This window comes from Tubulanus polymorphus, chromosome 6 (genome assembly GCF_964204645.1).
Source record: "Tubulanus polymorphus chromosome 6, tnTubPoly1.2, whole genome shotgun sequence".
Lineage (NCBI taxonomy): Eukaryota > Metazoa > Nemertea > Palaeonemertea > Tubulaniformes > Tubulanidae > Tubulanus > Tubulanus polymorphus.
The window spans coordinates 4,684,272-4,702,999 of NC_134030.1; the positions used below are offsets into that span (position 1 = coordinate 4,684,272).

The 18,728-nt window shown below is 37.6% G+C and overlaps 1 long non-coding RNA gene across 1 annotated transcript; it reads right to left on the bottom strand.

The window, feature by feature from the left end:
• Nucleotides 1-5,963: 5,963 nt before the first annotated feature.
• On the bottom strand, nucleotides 5,964-18,140 carry LOC141907502 (uncharacterized). Its single transcript, XR_012619498.1, has 3 exons — nucleotides 18,106-18,140; nucleotides 7,636-7,696; nucleotides 5,964-6,018 (listed from the first exon to the last, which is right to left on the bottom strand). It is a non-coding gene; the product is annotated as an uncharacterized LOC141907502 (long non-coding RNA).
• Between the last annotated feature and the right edge of the window lie 588 nt (nucleotides 18,141-18,728).

Sequence of the window (18,728 nt, forward strand, 5' to 3'; positions counted from 1 at the left end):
GGAGAATGTATTATAACATGCGTATCTTAGTGGTTTACAATTAAAAGAAAAAACAAAACGTTTCAAATCGTTTTTTAGATGGGAGTGCTCATTATAGTTCGTGAAGTGGACGACGAAGGTCGACTGAAAAGGTCATCGAGGACTGCAACTCTTTCACCACGTTTGACGGTGATAAGCGCTCTGTGGAAGGTTAAAGAGTCGTTTAAGCAGGAAAACACATTTTCGGATGTGGAGAATCCTTTCAATTTCGAGATAGTCAGGAAGTTCCGATGTCTCGTTCTAAGAAGGTACCACGCATCGGAGAATGAAAGCCACTGGACGGTTACAGTTAAAAACCGTGGCAAGGTACGTTACATACACGTTTAGAACCAAAGGGCCCGCTGCCATTTTACCTCAAAATCAAAAACCAATCCTTTATCCCCATAACACGCTTGGGGAGTAGGCTTGGATTCTTCATATCTGTTTGATCATATCTTAATCTATTCGTTCTATGTATTTTCTAGTTAAAATACAAGAATAACTGCGTTCCAACTGAGCGGATTTTACACGCAGGAGATGTGGTCATATTAGAAAATCACCCGATTAACACGAACGAATGAGGCACATGAAATCCACGAATGTCGAATTATTAGCAAGAAAATAGAATACACTTAGAGTGATATTCAGTACCAACCATCAAATTGGAAATAAGAATCTTTTCAGTAAAAGTTATTTTTCACTGTACACCACCAACAGCCGAGCTACAGTCAATCCCCGATATACACTCACATCAGTGGTTTAGGATTGTTGCGGTGGCGGATCGGGGATTAAATTTCATCCTCGAAAAAACCTGGCATTTTGCGGAAGTTGGGGTTTATCAGTGGGTGTGGTATATCGTAGATTGGCTGTATTGTGATATTATTTTCACTCAATGTAACACTAAACTACGTGTATATTCCTGACGGCAAAAATTGTGGCACCTCTCCGAGAACTATGAATAGGCTTATGGCGGAAATGAAATGAGTGGAGAATAAATTCAGTATATATGTGCACACTACAACGCTTATTCAGTTGATGAGACCCGTATTTCGAAGGATGGTACGTTTTCATAATTGATTCTAAGTAGACAAATATAACTGACATTTACGACACGTTACGGGGGGTTACTCATTCACATCGTGCCGTAACGTGGAGGAAATAATTAGATTATCAGTTTAAGTTAATTCGTTATTAATTTGTCAGCATGAGTATCCACCCCATACCCTAGTAGGATATGAAACTTGCAATCTATTAATTTAGCAGGACTTATACTTGACAACTGTAGATGGGATTCGTCTAGTCATCACCGTAGATCGTACATTTGAGAGGATCGTATCTGGGACCAAGTCTTCTTCAAGCAGTCGTTGTTATGGCTGATTCGCACTAATGAATAAATAAAACGACGAACACAGCTTCGAGGGATACATTCATCATGTAATACTGGTAGCTGTTTATTTTTTTTTACAGAATTTACAAAAATACACGATATCTGCTGACTATTTACACAAAAAACTAAGATCTTCCAACATTTATATTTGGTATAGCTTCATATCTTACTGAATAGTTCGTCGTGCGATATTTTGTTATACATCATTCAGAACAAGCAGATCACATGTAAAATTTGTAGTACCATTAACCAAATCATTTTATTGGGAAACGAATTAAAAAACGGAAATTTTGAGCTTAGTCATAACCTGACTTTGTGAGAACTGGCCATTCTTCGAGCACTAAATACATATATTATTTGCACTGTACACTATACATCTACATTGGACAAATTTCCAAATCCATTTTTCCTTTTTTTACAAAACAATAGTTTCGCTGTACAATGGAAAATTTGTATGAACATCTTTATCGATTCATCCACAACTAGTCATTTTATGTCGCACACAGTTATATCACAATCTACAATATTAGCCATAATGAATGATCAAATCATTGATTCGAATTAGCAGAAGTCTTAATCCGAAAAAACCTTTCTTCGACTTAATTACGAGCTCTAGTCCGAATGTGTCATCTTTTGCAGTAGGTTTCGATGAATACAGTCGTTTTTTCCGTGTCAAAACATCGCCATAAATTCTGCAGATCTGTGCCTGGAAAATAATGAAAAATGCAAGCGCGTAACAATCGTTTTTCGAACATTGAATCAATCTTTAACATCTACGAAATGCATTTACTGCAGGATGAACAAGAAAACTTACCATAAACTAAACATGCAAATAGTAATCACCAAACTTATATCAGCTAGTAATGGTATTCCAGCGTCGTTCGTTCTTCCAGCCATGACGTAATTTGGGGCACCTACAACGGCATATAATATTACACAGTTTTACCTTTTCAAAATACAAACTCCGATGTAACGCTCACATCGCTGGTTTTAGGATTTCGGTGGTATAGAAGTAGAGTCTGGCAGTATTTGGGGATTGGCTGTATTTCAAAAAATGATTCAGCCATTATGGAGTAAAGTAGTTGAGTGATTAAGAATTGATTACCATTCAGAATATCAAATGCTCTCGTTCGGTATTCGGGAAGCCCGTAACAAACATCCACATCGTAAGGTCCCATGTCGTCTGGCTTGATTGCGCTGAAGGTCAACGTATTTGTGTACGTATCACCTTCAATCTACAATAAGATAATGATTACTTTACTCTTACACATCATCTAAATAAATTGGAATGTTTTTTTTTTAACATCAAACAGTGCACTTTTGATTACCTTCTCTTCGATACGCGTATGCGAATCGTCCTCCAGTCGATATCGTATCCGCGTTCCGGATTTGACTTTGTACCATCGAATATTACAGTCGAGAGGATTGCCGCGATAGCTGGCGATCACTTTCACATTTTTCGAGCCCACTTGCGTGTAAATATGAAAAGGGTAACGGAAGTCGTAGGGACCATCTGAAATCAACATGAAACACAGTTAAGTAAATCACTAACGTTAACGACTGTATAACAAGTCAGTTCCACAGCGTCGCAGTCAAGGGAATACAATACATATTTTCTATATGTATACCAAAGAAAGATTTCTATTTTCCCATCAAATACAATAAAGAGTATTATTACAGTGGTAAATGGTGTGTAATAATCATAAACAGCAAATACATATTATTCGAAGAGCCAATCGTATCACTTACATAGCACCGTAATACCTAAAACGGAAGACATTTCCTTATATCCGGGAACCTTTGCTGTGCATCGAGCAGACTTATCAGTGTCCGAAAAATAGATACCTTCAACACGACCAGGGAAGTGAACAGTATTGAAACTACAACGAAAAGCGAACATAATCAGTACTAGTGTAATAAAATTACTACGTATATCTATCCATTAGTAACTTACATAGCTTCGTATTCGTACGGGGACGGATGGGCTATCGTATCCGGTGTGGCTGTTCTATTTCCAATTAATATCTGAATGTTTGGTTCCGATGATGTATATGACGTCACCGAACAGCGAATCGTTGCCATCGTCACGCCTATTCGCATGTCCATCGTAACAGCGTCGTTGTTTTTCAAATGGCGGACGCTATGTCCGTCGGTTACTTTCTCCCATCCTACCCGAGCCACTGGACCTAATTCCGACGAAGATAATAGATTATGTACCCGGTACAAGTGATTTTTACACGCTATCGTCACAAAAACTCTTACTTACTAAGCACGTTTATACGAATAGTTTTGGGTTCGTGGCCAGTTTTCTGGCATCCGTAGACACCGGCATCAGTTCCTGTCAAATCTAGAAAAGAATGCATCGATGTCATTGTTGTTTAACGAGGTTCTGGATGACTCAAATCTCCAATAAATGTATAGGATGAAATATCTATACTTGTAATAGTGAGCTTTAGTTCCGCTCCTGGACCCAGAAAGAACCCCTTTACTTTAAATCGGCCAGTTACTCTGTATTTGTACGCAAGTTCACGACCTTGACAGATAATCTTTTGGTCATTGTTGACAATCTTGTACATGAGTAGTTCGCTGAAACTGGCAATTTTGCGGTCCTGAAAATAAAGAAATAACAATTAAAGCCTTTAATGAAATATCTTTCGGTAAATTGACTGACGTACGGAAAATGAGTCTATTGTCTAGTTGCATAAATTTCGATTCACTTTGCGGGAACTCAAGAAACGGGACATTCTCTTTACTCCCTTACCTATACCTACATAATACCCTGACGAATGGATGCATTGAGTGCATTGACTTTTTTCCCCATTTATACGCGCATGGTTAAGAAAATAGTTTCTCAGCACGCTCCCATGATACAATCGTCATGCTTTTGTGAGCGACCGGTAATTTCATGCTTTCATTAGCTGAACAGTCTTCCGTATTTGAGCCTAATTAACCGGCTATACTCACGCCAATGAGTGCTAATTCAATATATCAAACGACCTAAATGCATTATACGTCCCAGGTCACCGTTCGACCGGCAAATCAGTCGACTAGCACTATCGACTGATTTCTGCCTGGTAAGGGCCTTGTTTTCGGAAAGAAAGCTACTAGCGCGCGTCACTGCCATGGCTTTCGTTTCTATAGTTACGAAAATCATCATACACCAAAATTAATTTAAACTGATGAAATTTCATTCGCTGGAAACACTCGAAGCGAAGGAGTGCCTCGCCTCTGTGGATAGCTCGCCAGAGAACAACGGCGATGAAGTATTAGTGGTCGCTTTCCAAGTGGTTCCGTTTGTAAAAACATCGCAGAAGAGTGACGTCATCGCGATAAGCCGAATGTCGACGCAAGAGATAATTGAAAAGGCGTTCGATCATGAACTCGCGTATCACCGATCTATCGTGTTTTGTCGATAAAGAAATTGCCAATAATTCACCCAGCAAACACTCACTACGTGTTCAAATGTGATATACCGCGCCGAGAAGACGCAGTTCGTCCGTTTTCTATAGTTTGTCGATCGGTTTAGTTGGAATATATTCATACATTTCGAAAATGTATGCACCGATGGTGTTTACGTATTGTAATTACGAGAAGCATCTGTAGAATAAATATGGCGGAAAAAAACGTTCCTTACATGTATTTGAGTATTCATTCTATTCAGTTCTCAGGCATATATCTCACGTTTTCATTTCCATGGTTACTGAATAGAAATGTGACAGCTGCAGATGACACAAAGTGTGCCGATGATGATTTTTTGATGGTCTGAAATCTATGCGACCGGGAGCAGAGTATTTACCCACAATCGATTTTCAAATAGGCCTTCGTTTTCAAAAATGGTTGAAACGGTTCGAGACAAACGTAAAAATGCACTGCCTCTAATGGAACGCTTTCCGAAATTCGAGGATTAATGCGACTTAAATCGATGTTCTAATCAGGAAAGAACAGATTTATCAGTTCATACTAAACCGATCAAATTTGCGTTTCTATTCTGTCAACTACGCCCGTGATCTAATGGCTGAAAATGTACCAGGTCGCGTGAATAGACTTTCTTTTCTGTTTGATGTGAAATGCGCATATTTTCTAGTTTGATTGAAAGCCAAAGTCGTTAAACGACCTACGTGCTTTCTTTTGCATAAGATACGATCGAGGCTCTATGTTCAACTGTGCCAACCGCGTATTCCGCTTGTGGATCCACCAGGTGTCGCTAGTGTCCATTCACCATTCAGACCCCAGATTTATCGATGATAAGTGAAAACGATGAGGAACCCAAAGATCACTCCGAGTTTGTCAAGACATGGTATTTGTCTAACCACTAATATGATAGGCTCATAATCAAGATGAAGTTCATCGATAATGAACTAAATTATCCGATTCTAACTTATGAGTAGTCGATACGCACGCCATCTAGCGGTATACCTAGTGGCACAGGTCCTCATTGTCCACCTTGTTAGGTGCGCTAATAGTGCCACAGTAAGTCTGGCTCCGTATCGAAATCAAGTGTATAGTTTCACCTCGCAGCTTGGAAATTCGCATACTTACCCAACAAATAATCGTCACATTCGCCCCTTTGTGGGCCTTCTGGGGCTCACTCTTCATGCGTAATTGATGGGTCCCTGAATTGCCAGAAAATGAAAAACCTTTAGGCTTAACGTGAAAACTTGGTAGCAATAAAAGAAGTTCCGATCGTCAAATGCAAATCTACTACACCGTTGGCACAAAGCTAAATAATCATGATTTATACGGGTAAATAGATTGTAATAAGAAAATCATCGATTCGTTTCACTTAATGCATGTATGAATTTGATAGAATATAAATCTCTCGTAAATCATTTTACAATTTGTCTTCATTTGGCTGATTGCGTGAATATTTCTTTTTTCCGTTGCTTTCGTCCATTGCCGCCCGGGAGACAGAGAGAGAGTTGCTATGGTTGCAAATATCTTTCGTGCTGGTAAAACAGGTAAATGATTGATCTTTTGTTTCTAGATCCGGTAAAACCTAACACTTGAATGGTATTTACAACACTTATCTACATACTTAAAACCAGCCTTTATTCAGATCAAACAAGTATCCATGTGAACATACATGTAATAGCGCATACCAGGCCTTCATTTTGGATGAGTGCGGAAAAAAAAATATAGATAAGGCAGAACTTGTTCGATGGCACTCGTGGTTGCATAAGCGTGGAGACATAGGTGTGAAACCCCAAGGGGAGGTTGGGGGTACCCATAAGGAAACTGAAAATCTGAAGCATTTTAGATGCGTTTCCAGTCAATGTTATTTTGTTAGTGAATATTTTACATAACAGTCACTGTGATGTAATCTAATACAATTTCATTGACAAAAATAGTGGAACTCGTCGGGTACTCGGCCTACAAACATTCTTCATGGACGGATTTCGATGAACGAACCAGTAAGCAGTCAAGATCTTTACCAAGAAGCCTGTGACTGCTGTTACCATAGTTGGGTAAACTAGGATCGTAGTGTGACTTAGGACGTAGGATTCATAGGATCGTAGATACAACCACCTCCGTACAAGACTGGGTGAACCTCTTCCTAGGGTCGTACGTATAATATCAAATCAGGCACGGGATGCTGGCTTTCCGTGGCGTCTAGAGCTGATTTGATCACGGGATGAAATGACCTGGACATAATTGAGATATAATGGCCCTCATAAATCAACTGAAGCCGCCGCAGCCATAAATAAAGGTCATTAAATAAGCCGCGTAGAGCCATGGATCATCTCGGTGGTTAGTCTCGTCTCGATAGGCAACCACGGTGCGATAACAAACACGCGGCTTAACAGCATCCCGCAGAAGCATGTGTAGCCTATATTTTCGGTAGTAGCGAGTAAATTATCTACGATCTTTTTCCTAGGGAAGAAACGGCCTGCGGTGGTAACGAGTAAATTTTCTACGATCTTTTTCCTAGGGAAGAAACAGCCAATTTCTGAAGTGGCTTCATTTTCCTAAAATCTCAGCTGATTTGTTCACGAATAATTCAATTTAAAGTAGGGTTGGATAGATAATAATACTAACACGGATGCACAGAAAATTATAGATTGAAAACAAATTTTCCTTCAAGTACAGAGCTATGGAGCCAAGTCACAAGCATAATAGGCAGTATACCTTATTTTTGTATTGGCGTTACCAAATATCTCATCACTTATGAATCAGTAATAATCACTTGTAAATAAATGAATACGTTTTGCATGCAAATGTACAGTGCTTACCTCTAATAAAGAACATCACGAGCAAAACAAATGGAATAATACCCATTTTGAAATGGACTATCTAGAATGAGAAATAGGTTATATGTATAAGGTTGAAAGTGTAAATATCTGGATTCCACTTAAGTAGAATTTAAATCACTATATATATATATATATATATATATATATATATATATATATATATATATATATATATATATATATATATATATATATATATATATATATATATATATATATATATATATATATATATATATATATATATATATATATATATATATATATATATATATATATATATATATATATATATATATATATATATATATATATATATATATATATATACATATATATATATATATATATATATATATATATATATACAAGTTTTGGTGTATTCTCTAAAGGTGGCAAAATCCCTGGGATATGAATTCAAACAATTTCGAAATTGCAATATGACAACCCATCAGCGCGAATGAATTGCCTTAAGCTGAAACTGGAATAATACTGTATAGCGGCAATATTTTACCCTCAGAACTGATTCTCATTATTGAAAGTGTCAAGTCTCTCCAATCAGCATCTGAGTTTAGTTGGCGTGATATCCAGTGAAAAACACGACGATGTTCAATCAAATGTGGATTTTTGAGATGATAAATGAATCGACTCGTATTGTTGCTATCGCAAATGACGACGGCTACAACACGATAGTTTATTAATTTCAACGCAGCTATCCCACTTAACGTGCACTCTCATCGTCGGTAGCCGTGCTGGATTAATCGACCATATACATATCACGTCGTAATTCATTAAGATAGTATCGGAATTGCAACACTGTGTAAATATTGTCTAGTGGCTTCATCGCAAGCATGGGTAGAGATGCGCGAAAACCATGCAACCTAACGCTGCAATTGCTAAGAACATTCTCAAATGTGCGGTGACATCCAATTAGAATTTTACGGTCATTCCTCACCAAACTCGGATCAATACATTTCAGCTCTTAAACCCATTATAGTGAACAGTGAAATATGCCCGGACAATGTAGCGGAGGTTGGGCACAACTAAAAGATCCGTTTTGAAAATATGTCAACACACATCATTCGACACGCACCATTATTATGGTTCTCATTACAGTTGAATAGTTCTCAAGTACTTCTCAGAACTTCTCGATAGTTTTGTGAATACGGATACTCCATGCTACTCACTAACGTGATGATGCTATTTATCGAAAGCTAGAACAGGCTTTCAGATCACGATACACCATTAGCTCCGATTCGACGATGAAAGATCCAGAAATGCATTTTTTACATCATGTAAAAGAAATAGAAACGTTCTACGGAGACTTATTATATCTTCATGAAAAACGTTGTTATTTTCGTCACCGTCATGCTACTCATCCACGTTCAAATTTCTTTTTCTGATGCCTCGGTGTTCGATCATTTATTTATCATTTCTCGCACCCAGAGAAATGTGACAGCAAGAGATGCGCTGCCACAGTATTGTTTCAGTGCGTATCGACGGTCGGGATTGATAGCAATATCCATCTACCAATAGCACGTCCATTTCCTGTTGTACAATGTACTTGTCGATTTCCTTTCGATGAATCTTTTCAGAGACTGTGTGTACTGGTGGCTCGTGACCTTGCGACCGTTTCGAAACATTCTTTTCATAAATATTAGAATAAAGAACATCGGAACTGCTCAAAAACGATTTTCTTCGCGCATCAATTTTCGTGTACGGAAACTTAACCCGTGCATGACGACTTCGCCCTCAGATCAATGATCGAAAGGAATCGACAGACTTATTTTAAGTTCATTTTAGCCCGGTCGATAGATATTCCAATTTACTTCGCCGAAAACATAGCCTATACGCTGTCTGATTTGCTCTGACGGATAACTAAATTATGGTCTCGCATCAACACAACAATCGTTCCACGGAACCCCGAGGCGTTGCTTTTCCGATTCGCTCAAATAGAAAGTGTTCTGAAATGAGTTCCGATACGGCTTTTAGTCGATGAACGATTTTTTCATCATCAAATACTTAATTAATTTCCTTAATCATGACTGCATGCATCAAACGACTAATTAGTTTTCGGTTCAGTCGACATATCTGCAAGCAGGTGTAGGGATCTTCCCGATTAACTAATGACTCTTTCTTGACGTGAAGATGGGTGATTTGCTTCACATTTCAGACATATACCTCAAGTACGGAAGCGTCCTGGGGACATGAGATAAATAAATATGTTCGGAATTTATTCTGACATAATATCTCGGAATAAAATCGCCAAACTTTCTAACTTAATCGAAATGCCTTTTTTTCTGACATATTACTTTGTTAAAATTAGTTCTAATTCGTAGGATGGTATCTTGGAATGAAATATTCAACATTAAATCTATATATATATATATATATATATATATATATATATATATATATATATATATATATATATATATATATATATATATATATATATATATATATATATATATATATATATATATATATATATATATATATATATATATATATATATATATATATATATCAAACCTTATCGATCACTCGCATAGAAGAAGTACTAGTTCGGTAAAAATCTATATCTATACTTTGGTAAACAATACACGCAACTTTGTCGATCACTTCGTTTGAAAGGGATTTATACTAGAAGAGTTAACCAGGTACATTCCGTAAATTTTCTCATTTATGCAATTCTCAAGATACATGCATACACTCAACTCTCATCAGGATATTCAGTGAACTTGTCGTAAAATATCGTTCATTTCCTTTTCGACCACATACAAAGGCAATTACTCCTAACCAGGGTGATGGATATCGTTATTTCATGCTCGGTAAATCATTATTTATGGCGACATGTTGTATTACAGTTTATATCATGTGAATGCGTTTTATGTACGAATACAGACAGATACGTTTTGTGGCGAGTCAATTCACTTTAGCGCGCTTGCGATGAAGGTCTAGTTTACTATACTGATTAATTGAGAAATGTATGAGCGCGTGATATTGAGTGCAAAACGCTGTTTAGGGATTTCGGAGATTTGACTTTTTTTCAAATCCGCTGAATCATAAATAGTTAATACATAGAAAAGTACATGCAAAGTAGAGCGTAGATGCATATTGCTTAGTTTTGAATTTTTGGAAATGAGAAAGTCACGAAACTAGGTTCGTATGTTTTGATCTGTCAGCGAATAACATGCAATGACGCCTTTAAAAGGGGTATACGCAGCGAGCAAAATGCTTTTAAATGCCAATATCACATTGCAAAATGAAGCAGACACTTTTCGCCTGTAAGATGAAGAATAAATGGACCGTAGCAACCATTTCGAGAGAATGGACTGCAAGAGAATGGGGAAGGCTGAATAAAAAGGGACAGTGAGGAAAAGAAAAATTGAATGCAGCATAGAGATAGGCTTCATTATATATCTCTTGCTCGTAGCACGTGGAAGAAATTTTCTGGTCTCTAATTTGTCCAGCACACGTAGCCTGTGATTGTGGTGATTTGTCAATGTTGTCTAATCCTCACTGGACACGGTACGAAGGGATCATCTTCACTACGTGCCTTGAATCCAATCTAAAGATTGCTTTATGCGGTTTGTGTGGACGCCATTCCAACAACGCGGTTTTTTCTGCGTCTGTTCGATAACTATAAAGCGGAGGGAGTTGGATCAATCTTTCAACTAGAAAGCCGTTATCGAAACAAACCAAGCTAACGGGATAAAACATCGTTCTAGTGATTAAATAAAGCTTATAGGAGCAGAATTTGGATTACTGCTTTCCTCAGATAAATCCCTGTCGGAAATGATGCGTCGGGTATCACATGAAGACGCATTTGAATAGGGATTTGTTTGTATCTTAACCCTCCTCCCGTCAAATAGAGATAGTCTTCCAATTTGAGCTAGAATCATTAAGAGACGCTAGCATTTGTGAAGATAGAAATTGAGTAGTGTGCAAACAATTCGCGCACAGTCTCGTGTTTCCAGTACTGCCGATTTAGCACTATTATTACGTACCCCTTCGTGGGGTATTTGGTTTCAATTTCAGTGGACATTTACCTATAAAATACTAATTGATTTTTTTACCCAGGTATCTGAATGTATAGATAGCCGTTACGTGCGTATGTAAATGATATTCGCGGAACACGCATGCCATAGGTTGTTCGCGGTGTATCATCAATCTTACCGTTTATTGCTAGTACATACTGTCTGCAATGTTCTGATAACGAGCAACCTGGGTTCGTCGTCACAGCCGCGTCTTCGACGAACAGGTTATTACACCTGCGAAGGATAAACGATTGTCAGAACAGATCCGATTTAATTAGATTACTAGAGACGTATATACCGAGTGATTTTCTTCGATAGACTTGCCCATTAAGAAGCCATTCGATAATACAAGAATATCAGGCGAATATCAGAGAAATAGCGCAGATCTTTGATGCTTCGGTTAAAGGCTATCAAAGAAACGATTCTCTATTTTTCATTAGGGTCTAACCATTCGACAGAAAACCCTATTGTTATTCCCTCGATTATTATCATTTCGCCCGTTCTTTTCACAATTTAGCTGCTTAGAGTCTACTACCATCCTCACTTCACTATTATTCAAGAAAAATGTTCCAATTATAATCAGACATGAATATATGTAATGATACCGCGCCTGAAATGTTTACGAATCATCGCCTTAAAGTCGCTGTCTGGTGTAAAGCGGTGTTTCCGGTTAAAACTTTATTCTTAAAGGCATATACATGACCAAAGCCCCCTATTCTCGTTTATTAATGGAAAGTATTTTATTTTGCTTTCGTTTTTTTTTCCTTTTTTTCTTTCTTTCTAAGGGTACCAACGTTACGCAGCCTCCGGACTTTGCAGGGCCTACATAGCATTCTGTAACTGATTGTATATACATAAGTTTTACATATTCTATGCAAATGAAGTTTATCGTATTGTCTCAATTTGCGATGAGATGTTGTCGCCTACTGTGTGAATTGTCATCTGTGTTCGTGATGAAGAAATATCATATTATAACCATATATAGAGAACTGCAAGATTATTTCCATAGCTGTGCATTCCCTTCGTGATATCCTCACTAATGATTTATAACAATCAATGCAAGAAATCAACCCGCGCGAGCTCAAACGTATTAGATTTTATTGCAATTTTTCACTTCGAAGATGCATCCCGATAGAAATTCGAGTTTGCGACGAATCAATGAAAAATGATCGATAGCTAGAATTACTATATGTTAATAGTCGAGAGTTTCACTTGATACGCTCCGATGAAACGTCATGGTATTTTCATCAGAAATCTCCGTTTCGTTCGCTGATTGATAGCGAAATTCGAGACGGGTTTAAAGGAGAACTTTCAAACGAGTTTCCCGGGCCATTAGAAATAAATCCTCGGTTAGACGTAATCCTAGCAGAAATCTAGCCATCAAATATTCAAATGAATGTCGTATTCGATTTTCAGGTAATACGAATCTCGTTTGAACCACCGACACAAGCAGCTACAGTCGCTGCTCTCCCTTGTTATACATTTCCACGAAAATTCGTATTAACACGATAATAAAGCGAAGATGTTATATACAACGAATGCGGGAATTCAGAGTGATATCTTACAGAATTATGTACATATTTATGTGAAATTATAGTATATGTCAAGAGTTGGCAACGATAGGTTATAGAGTCAATCGTTATTCCAGCGAAAAAAAGAATTTAAAAAAACGAAATAGGCCTATGCAAAAATTCCAACAACAATCGATATAGTAACGAGAATAACCTTCATCGATATTATAACTTTTATAACATATTTATATATCTATCTAATTGTTTATAAAACTGAATGTTATATTATGTTATAATTTCAATGTAAATAATGGTTATTATTAATTAATAATTATTAATCGTCATGTATAGTATACGTTTAGCTCTATGATAGGGAAATATGGTCTTTAGTGAAAAGATAGATCGTTTTAAACGCAAAATTTGAAGTAATGCGTTTTCGGTGTTGGTAGTTGCAGATGGGTATGTTAGATTGTGAGTGGTTGTGTTTACATTTTGTTAACAAGATTCTTCGATTTTACGCCGTTGAACGCATCTAAACAAGTGTAAACCGATCTCAACATTCGCAAACCACCAACCGGCTTCATACGCATAGGATTTTGCGTTTCATCGTTGTAATCTGACTGAAATCTACAGAGTCTAATCTCTTTCATAAAACGTATTCATCAAAATGCCACTCACGGTTTAATTAAATGAATTCAATTTATCAAATGTGATATATCGATGCTGCTATTACCGTGTTTCGCGTCAGCTGGGTCGTCTTGTTTCTACGCAATCGGCGAAGAATTTAATTTCATACTCCCTCATTAATCTTAGACACTCAAATTGAAGACTTTCAATGTCCGTTTCTCAGCTGATAATCCACTCTTAAACTCGACGAGTATTACGTGATTTCCAACACTTAGTGGTCATCAGTTTTGGTCTGGCGTTAAAGCGGGTATAATCAATGTCGATCATTCGGAGTTGATGTAGCTCTGGGGATGGCAATATTCAAGCTACACTCAATCTTTATATCGACCACGGAATACAAGTGACTTGCATCGACTTGTGCAGTTAGGTCGTCGTTTTAAGGATGTCTTTATGTAAACACGCTGGATGTGTCTTTCGCTATTAAAAGCCTCGCATCAATTTTCGACTTCCTTTCCTACTTCTCGAAACGAAAACAAGAATATCCCCGCGGCAAGAAAAAATTCGATATTCTTATTCGGTAAACGTGTGTAGAATATCGATAATAGAATATGGAATCGATGGTGCGTTATTGCGCTAAACCGAGACAGACGAATTATCTGGTTTCGTTCCCGATATCTCATCTCTTTCTTTATCATCGCTTTGTTCTTTGGAACAGTCCTTCGCACCTGTTCTTTCCGCGATTGATTGCAGAAATCGACGACCTGCAGGTACGACGACCGTGCGCTAAACAGAGAAGATACAGACCACAAATACGTATAGGAGATATCTAACCTCAAAAAGAAAAACGGTCAGAAACTCCCAAACTAAATCCAATGATTAACTTGTACCTCCTCGATGATGTTGCCTCTCAGACTTTATAGTAAATTTAGACGTGTATACAACGCATCTTTAATGGCACGGGCTGCAGAACACGTGTCGCTGCTTTGCAGTTATATTCCCTATTCTTTTCATTCATTGATTCATTTTTGCATTTTCCTCTCGAAAATACCTCTCCATTCTGTTACAATTTATGTAGATATAGAGGAACATTTTCTCCTGAGGTCTCACGGCTATTATTCCACGTATTAACTCGCGGGTTTGGTTATAATTAGTTTGGGTTGCTTGGGTGAACGCGAGGGAATTAAAGATAATGAAAAGACCGTGTAACGTAGAAATTAAGGACCATGTTCGCTTCAAATCAATGAACAAAACCACGACTTAATGTGCATGTCTTGATAAATTGGTTATCTATTAGTTTCCATATTATTCATTAAGCGCATTCGGTCGCAACGCGAGATTCTCATGCTAACTTGGGAAACGTAAACTCGTATGCATTATCTTCCAGTATGTTAATTAAAAAGAATCGTGAGGGGGATGTGAAAAACATTGTATTCTACATGCCACATTTTATGAGAACTGATCGTGGCATGTTTTTCTTTATGGTTGTTTCTGTCGTCACATTACCCGGATAACAACTATCGCGGGAGCTATGAATGACGTAGCCGAGTGTACACCACACCCTTTTGATGACATCGGAAACATGGCGGGATCAGAGAAGCCTTGGAAGTTATTATATCGTTTGTTCTATTGCGGAGGAGAGATAGAGTTCCACCTTCTATGAACTCCACGTTTAAAGAAACCTTGGCATTTATCTTAGAGATGACAACAGACTCGTCGATTTCAAAATCCAAACGAGTTAAATGATAAAGATAGATATCAGCAGTTGTACGCACGCCTGCCATAGAAAGCGCCTCTAATATTTTGATATGATTTTGCATAACTTTTTGAACTTCACGAGCTGTTTCGGTTGATGTCGATAAATGTAGGGATGGAAAGCTACCTAAATTAACAACATTATAGCCTAACCTAACCTTAACCCCTTCATCGGGTATGTAAAAAACCGAGTTGATGTCGTTTTACGAGCGAAAGTCTAATGAAATTTTCAAGATTCTAAGATATGCGTGGCCATCGAGAATTAGTGCAGCCTGGGTTCATCTTATCGCAGCGTGAACAATCACCCTTCATCACCATCTGAAAACTTCCCTCCACGCGGAATTGACACAATTACCGCAGAAGAGGAAATGTGCTGCAGACTGCTGCATTCAGATTATATACGTAGATGAAAATCACATCTTATGGAGATTACGGACAGGCGTGATAATCTAATAATAATAGCTGGTGTCATCATGACGTGACAGTAAAATGAAGTGACGGCGAAGGCACCCATTTTACACAATCTTTTACAGAAAGATTTCCCAAGGTCATAGGAGCTTAGCTTTAAAAAGATGTTACCCACGATCATAAACGAGATTATTATCAAGCTACGATTTAGGGTAATCGTTTACTTTCGGTAAGTTTCAGAACCGTCTAATATCGGGAACCAGTTGATCTATAAGCCCTTGAATTTTCCAGGACATCCAATGAATGAGTGTAAATATTTCCTCGTGGTCCGGCTTTTGTGACGACACAGAAAGAAAAACCAATAAAGCTTCTAAAGACCTTTCTTTGCCGAGCAATCTTATTAAATCTTGCAGCCACACAAACCGCGTTGAAGAGCTACATCGCCGAGGACAACATCATGACGACGCGATATTAAACCTGGTAAGATGCCTGACTGTATGATGAACTAAACGTTAGCCCCACAGCGATGCGCAAACAGAAAATGATTTGTTTCCAGGAAGAACAATAATCCTCTTACGTTTTTTTTATATATCTACATTCCTATGTAGGTTTTTTCCGCCATAGATTATACCTTGTAAAATAGGAGAGAAGCCTACAATTTTGGACATAACAGATAGAAACTAGATTCCAGATGGCAGATTGATCAAATATAGAAAATGTGTCAATCCGGAACTATGCATGCTGACCACCATAATACCCTGATTAAGAATCAACTCACAAGTCGCCGGCGGCATTTTTACGAGCACTGTGCTAAGTCAAACACGCAAAATGTCACGATGCACCGACGTGTGATGAGCTCTAGATAAATCTAATTTGTCGTACATTCTAGGTACTGGCAGCGATGGTAGTAGTCGTAGCAGACATTTATTACATGATCTTAAATACCGATTCGTGATAGTCTTGTTCGCGTTGGCATCTTATGATAATTGTCGCTAAAAAGACATCTGATCAGTCGCTTGCCAGTTCAGGCTGGTTGGAGATGGTTAGAATGAACCGGAACCGAACTTTCCAGTGATGCACTTCGATTTAAAAAAAAAAACGAAAAAAAATCTGCAAATTCGACCGCCGATCACACAAGTATATCTGTACTTGGATGTACTTCGATTTCCGATTTCAAAATCACATCCCCTGTTTCGTTCCCGGCAGGTGTGGTGGGTTTGTAAGGGATACCAAATCAAATCAAAACAAATCAAATCTACCAATCAAATATTACAGGGCCAATCCCTTCGTAAGATGAAAAAAAGACATCTGATAGAATTAGTCGACAAAAACCCACAATAAAAAGAAAAACTATCTGATAGAAGTTTCAAAAAATTTAGGTCTATGACTCGATTTCGATGATTTCACGCAACCATTTTCCTTTCGCGTTCGACAATTGTGCATCCCCACGATTTATTACACATTTTCTTACAACAAAACAAAAAGAATTCTTTTAATATTTTTTGCCATTTGAATGAGCATTATTTGCCAAGAGACCCGACGTCGAACATACCTTCAAACGATAGGGGTTTATCAGGTATCGTTTACTACCACCTCGTACTCGTGTCGATACGCGAATGACTCCAGGGGCAAATTTAATTGGGAAGAAATTCGAAACTGCTGACATTCCCCATATCTACATATCAAGCTATATCTTTTAGAAAAAAATCCTTAATATAGGTTCGTATATCTGAGTATCACGGAATCTAAACCGATGATAATTGATTTTTTAAAATTTTCATCGATAGAAATCTTCGATTTTATTGCACTAAGTGTTTAGATTTTGAATGTTTTAATTTATCATCAATCCGATATGGTTACATACATACGTTAAAAGGATTCTTAAAAAATTGATCTTGTTAGATTTTCCATCAACATATCAAATATTAAGGCAATCGTAACGTTTGTTTGTGTGAAGTATTTTCGTCGTTAGGTTTTTTTTGGTAATCTTTTCAACGAAAATCTCAGATCAACATTTCTTAATCCTACTACACCAGATCTAATTTGTTGCACGGTCGCTACGATTAGAATATGTATTGTTGATTATGTATGACAATGAAAATACTTACGTCATATTAGTTAGCATCGCAGTGACAATTAGAAACATTATAGTTGGGTATTGTTCCAGTATGTAGGTAGGCACTCTCACTCCGGTGAGTCCTGCATCATCTGCAGTGCGCGCGATATCGCGTGCAGCACGAGCTGATGCTGAGTCAACTATGATCAATCGATACAGACTGTCGCGCGCACCGCGCACACGTTTACAATGATCATCTTCCGTCATCAAGACAAGTCTCATTGTCGAGATCATCAGAAAAAATTATCCTCTTCATGAAAACGAGGCCAATTCTGCTGAAAAATTCAAAATTCTTATGCGTTCCCCAAAACTAACCACAGCTCTCGGAAAGTTTATCTCAGTGGGCTTCGAACAACAATGTTATTTTTTATGTTTATTCACAATTTTTTACTGCGTTTATATTATGATTTCCTATAGATTTTGTATTCTATCATTTTCTTATCTTTATTGTTAAAAACCTGACTTGTATCACATCACACTAAGGACAATAACGATATATTGAATTGAATTGATTTATCCATCTCTACTGCAGAAAACTAGCTAATTTTCTTCCCCAAACTGCAGCTGGCAAAGGTTTCTATTTTTATATGTCTGTATCCGCTTTCATAGCAACAA